Raw genomic sequence first — 6,000 nt, 5'->3', positions numbered from 1 at the left:
TAGTTTGGGGAATATATAAAAGCCCCATTTTCCTCCCCTCTCACAACCTTCAGGTGCACACACAGGCACACACACAATGAACCAAGAAAGGAAGGAAAAGAGATCAGTAATGAGAGAGCCCACTAATGGATTGGCTTAAGTATAAAACAACATCCCATCACTGTTCTAGAAAATAATCAATCAAGCACTTAATTTTAAACATAAAAGTAAGCTGCCAGGAGACTGTTAATAGATAACCAAATAAATTAACAGTTGTAGGTGGGATTTGAAACCAGGTCAGATTTCCCTCTCCCCCAAGCACCGAGCCCATGCATATAAAGGGTTTCCCCAGCTTGGCAGCTGATCTCACACTGTTTCAAAGAGAAATCTCCTTTTAGCCAATATCCCCTCTCAGCGGGCTGGTCACTTCAGGGAATTGTCCTTTGTGCGTCTTCCATAAATTTTATAACACCGCTACTTTAAAATATTGATGGGCAACTTGGCCTTGGCCCAGGCCCACAGTGGGTTAGTGTGGACATGAAAACCTTCAGGAGCACAGAAGCAGGAAGGAACACATCCCCCGCTGACCTTTCTTAAAGGGACAATTGTGTAAGTGCGGTGGTTACCTGAGCTGGAGGCCTGCCCGGCTTTGATGGATGGTTCTGCCCTCCGGGAGCCATCTCAGAGGCACACGGGGACAGGAGGGTGTGTGGGACACACACAGGCGATGCTCAGGTACCTGCAGACCCATAAAGGGTAAGCGAAATCCACACATAAGCCCCCAAGTTGTTTTAACCTGAGACTCAAGTTTCTCTCAACATTCAAACTCTTTGCAAAGTTATTGATGAATAAGGATTGACAGCTTTATAGTCTGCTTCTTCTCCCTATACCCGTGACCTTCTCAGGGCAAGTGACCAAAAGTAAATGCAACAAGGAACATCAAAGGCAGGACTAGAGAATTGATCCCTGATTCCTGGAGGCTCTGTGATTGCTCTGAATTTCTAGGATGATATCCATTCTGCCATCACACTCTCTTCAAAATATCTCCCCGAAAAACAACACAGTAAAAGTCCACCTCCTAGAATAAAGTTACCACTGAGAGCAATAAAGCAATAGTCTGCTAATCAAATGAATAACACAATGATACCTGTCATTTATTGGGCCTTACACACACACACACACACACACACACACACACACACCCGAGCACTGCACTGTATCAAATATGTTGTGCATGTGATCTCATTGAATCCTTTTTTTTTTTTTTAATCTGCAAAAATATCCTTTGATTCAGAAAATATACTGCTAGGAATTTTTCTCATGGAAGTAACGGAGGCTATGTCCAAAGACTTTGTCTACAAAGATGTTAATCATATTTAAGTAAGAAATTAAAATAGGGGCACCTTGGTGGCTCAGTTGGGTAATCGTCTGACTTCAGCTCAGGTCTTGATCTCATGGTTTGTGGGTTCGAGTCCCGCATCAGGCTCTGTTCTGACAGCTCGGAGCCTGGAGCCTGCTTCAGATTCTATGTCTCCCTCTCTCCTGCCCGTACCCCACTCATGCTCTGCCTTTCTCTCTCTCTCTCTCTCAAAATAAATAAACATTGAAAATAATTTTTAAAAAAGAAATTAAAATAAAAAGTTCTGGGGCATCTGGGTTGCTCAGTTGGTTGAACGCCTGATTCTGACTCTTGATTTCAGCTCAGGTCAATGATATCACAGTTCATGAGATCGAGCCCCATGTCAGGCTCTGCACTGACAGTGTGGGGCCTGCTTGAGATTCTCTCTCTGCCTCTTTCTCTCTCTGCCCCTCTCCCCCCTTCTCTAAAATTAAAAAAAAATTAGTAAGAAAAAGTTCCAATAATGGAGAGGTGGTAAAAAAAATTACAATATATCCATACAATATAATATCGTGTGGCCATTTAAAACTATGTTGTAGGGATGCCTGGGTGGCTCAGTCAGTTTTAAGCCTCTGACTCTTGGTTTCGGCTCAGGTCATGATCTCACTGTTGGGGAGCTCAAGCCCCAAGATGAGCTCCATGCTGACAGCGTGGAACATGCTTGGGATTCTCCCTCTCCCTATCTCTCTGCCCCTCTCCTGCTCACTCTCTCTCTCTCAAAAATAAAAAAAAAAAAAGAATTTAAAACTATGTTGTAAAAGATGTATTTACAAAGAAAATATGTCTAGGAGATAGTATTTGGTAAGCAATAGAAGAATAGGAACACTATGAATATTTTTACAAATTTATGGTAGGTAATACATATATATGCAGAAAGTATGTGATGAAATTCATCAAAGTATGATTATCAGTGACTTTTTTTCTTCATTTTATTTCTCTTACTTTCTGATTTTTTATAATTTCTTAAAAAAAATTTTTTTTAATATGTATTGTTCAGAGAGAGACAAAGAGTGCGAGTGGGGGAGAGGCAGAGAGAGGGAGACACAGAATCCAAAGCAGGCTCCAGGCTCTGAGCTGGAGCCCCCACATGGGGCTGGAATTCACAAACTGTGAGATCATGACCTGAGCTGAAGTTGGATGCTTAACCGTCTGAGCCACCCACCAGGTGCCGCCCCCCCCCAATTTTTTATAATTTCCAGTAAGAAAAATATTTTTTAGAGAAAGAGACAACAAGCAGGGAAGAGGGGCAGACAGGGAGTGGAGGGGACGGGGAGACAGAGAGAATGAATGAATGAATGAATGAATGAATGAATGGGAATCTTGGGCAGGGCTTAAGCAGGACTCCATCCCAGGAGCCTGGAATCAAGGAACCTGAGCCGAAATCAAGAGTTAGAACCTCAACCAACTGAGCCAACCAGGCACCCCAAGAAAATTATTTTTTTTAATTATGGCCTGGTACTATGCCCAAATATTCATAGATGTTAATAAGCTTAATAATAGCCCATTACACATACAAAGCCCTCTCTAGTCTATGATGTAGATTTGCCACATCGTCTCAGCTGACCCTCAGGGCAACATTCTCGGGTAGTCAGAGGAGATGTTTTGGAATTCCGGAGATTTTGAAACACATACACAAAAATGAAAGAGAAAGGTACCAAGAAGCCAGGGCCCATCCTCAGCTCTCGGGCAGGCAGCACCCAGGCCTGTGTGGAGCCTGTGATGGCTGCCCCTGGCCACGGCCCACAGGCCCTTCCCTCCAAGCCCCCCGCGACCACTGAGAGGAGCCCTGTGCCATCGGCTGCATCCGGGGCTCTCAAAGCCATCCGCCGCCTACCTCCTTGGGTCCCCCCCAGCCACCACCCGCTGCCCCCCAGGACTCAGGTTCTCCAGGATTCCGCTCTGCTCAGGGCAGGAAGGGAGGGGGCGGGGCAACATTCCAGAACACCCGCGAAGCAAAATCTCTGACCCAGATGAGAGCAGTGCCACGGAGCTGGCTTCTACCCGCTTAGGAAAGCCAGTCGTTGGCGTCTCTTCCCGTGCCTGCCATCAGTGACATCACACAGGTAGCCCGGGATCTGCGGTGGTGGGAGTATTTACACGACCGGAAGCGGCAAACAGTGTAAATCAGGGTGTTTTTTTTTTTGTCCACGCAGAGAGCCAGGAGTTGCACCGTCACCAGCCCAGCACTGCAGGCTCTCAGAAGTAGAAATGCACGCACTGCAGTCAAGTCCAGCTCCCCAGACCCCTGCTTTAAACACGATCACACCTGCTTCCACCAAAGCAGGACGTGAACGCTCTTTTGAAATGGTGACGCATTATTCAGAGAACCGGTTCCATATTCACAACGCCTTGCCAATCTGCCTCCTCTCCACTCACCTTGCGGCCACTTGAGTTTGCTGTGGCTCCTTCAAAGTCCAAGCAAGGCCATCTAGCGCACTTTTATTTCTAAACTTCACGGTTGAAACCAGCAGAGTGGGCAGCTCCCCGAGAGAGGGCGCCGGGTCTGGGTCAGACGGCTCCTGGGTCCTGGTCCCTGAGACTTCCCTCGGGGCGGCCCTCTGAGGGACCCGGCGGCTTGTCGGCCACGGCTCTGTCTCCAGGTCCCCGGGCCCCCTCCGCTGCGTGAACAATGTCTGCTCTTTCTGCGCTTGTGGACAACCCGGCTGGAAGTGAGGCCTGGGCAGGAGACCCCTCGGTCCAGATGGTGCTAAGGCGGACAGAAGTAACAGGCAGGGACATTCCCTGGCGCAGGTTGTTAGTCTGGGGACGGTGGGGGGGGGGGGTACCCATTTAAATCTCTTTGAGAAGTGGCCGCAACCGAGCCGCCACAGGCCCTCGGAACGCTACGTCACGTTGCGCAGCCGCAGTCAGGCGTGTGCGCGTGTTCTCCAGGAGTCCGGAAGGGAAGGCGTTCCTTACTGCGGTCTAGCGCCACCATGGCCCATCCGCGTACTTGGCCTTGAGGGGGATACGGGAGGGATGAGGAGGAAAACCTTGAAGCTCTCCCTAGCTCCAGAGGATCAAGGGGATTGCGGCAAAGGTTCACACGGGGCCGGGAACAAAAGAAAGCATCTCAGAAGCACAGAAGGGTGAAGTGGCTGCAGGTTGTCTCTATTCCGGTCAAGTTCTGAGGCACAGGAAGAGGTTAGAATTCACCGCTTGCCGCAGTTTTCTCTCTTCTGCCACAGGCTTGACATAAGAAAGACACCAATGAAAGAAAAATCCTTGTCTGCAGAGCCCAGCCCTAAGACCACTTTCCTTCAGGAAAAAGCGGACCCATGAGGATCTGATGGTCATCCTGGGGCGAGGCCACCGGGCGGCTGTCGGGGGGGCCAGCTCTGCACAGGGCGCGCCACCTCGTTGTCTGTGGCCGTCACGGACATCATGAGGCTCGGCCTCCCCGAGGAATGGACGTGAAGCAACGAGCAAGCCCCCTCACTAAACAGGAGCAGGCGCTCAGGGAGCTGCTGCCGATCTTAAGGAAGATCCTGTTCCCCGAACGAGTGCCAGCTGCGGCGTGGGGTCCTCACTCGAGACCATTCTCTGGGGCCCAGTGAGGCGAGAGGCAGAACGAAGGCCTCCTCGTTAGGCCCCATCCCGGCCTCTGGCCGGAACTGATCGGGAGAGTCACACGTGCACGGTTCAGGGGTTTTGTGAGTACGACAGGCTCATGGGGGTTTTGCCGGAGAGGATTGGAATCTTACTAAAAAGATTGAAATACCTACTCACCACGGGGTGGCCTCCACTCTGAATAGACAGTGATGGAGAGACTTGCCTCCATATGTAGTGAATCTGAAGAACAACCCCAGTATGCAGTCCACGTGTACCATTTCCAGGATTCCAGAAAATTCCCCCTTAGGCACCAGTGTGGTAAACAGTCCCCAACGAGCTCTCGGAAAAAAACAACCGATGCATCTGTGTGTGGAGTGTGTGTTTATTGTACATTTTACCAGAATAAAAGAAGACACACTTTACACAAATAATAATCAAATACACAATACTCTTTAAACTCCATATAGCCAATTGATCCTCAAAGAAATCCTTTGTTGATTTTTACCAAGCTCTTGCATCTGTAGCCAGTCTATGGTTGCAGTGGGTCAACACGTATAGTTCTGACATGAATGTTGATTTTTTTTTAATGAGTAATACAAATGTCAAACAACTCCTCTGGGTGTCGAAACTTCACTTGGATACATTGGATAATAGTTTTCAAATAATGGAAGCCTATTTCAGGTCTTTGTGCTATTTGCAATGTAAAGGCTATAGATGACAACTTATATCGGCATTATTAATATTTTTTCCATCACTTTCTTAAGTCTAGATAATCAAGAAAACAATGAGTCAAGTCCCAACGTACAGTATTTGCTGATTTCTACAGTGTAAATAGCCCTATCACAGCCAAGGGCAAGCTGCCATGATGTCACCGAACCAACTTGGAAAGAGAGGCACAGTAACACATCATTCTGTGGTATTTCCAACCTACAGGCACAATAAACGTAAGTCACTGCTACAACAAAGATAAGAAAATGTAGTAAAATAATTGAGAAGTGATGAATTTTGAGTATTTGTTACTTTCCTTTTTGACAGAATTTATTCTCAGCGTAAAATCCATTATTCCTTAA

The sequence above is a fragment of the Lynx rufus genome, unplaced genomic scaffold (genome assembly GCF_022079265.1).
Source record: "Lynx rufus isolate CCGP_SWC_20201006 ecotype Redwood Valley unplaced genomic scaffold, mLynRuf1.p SCAF_20, whole genome shotgun sequence".
NCBI lineage: Eukaryota > Metazoa > Chordata > Mammalia > Carnivora > Felidae > Lynx > Lynx rufus.
This window is presented reverse-complemented; position numbering follows the sequence as displayed.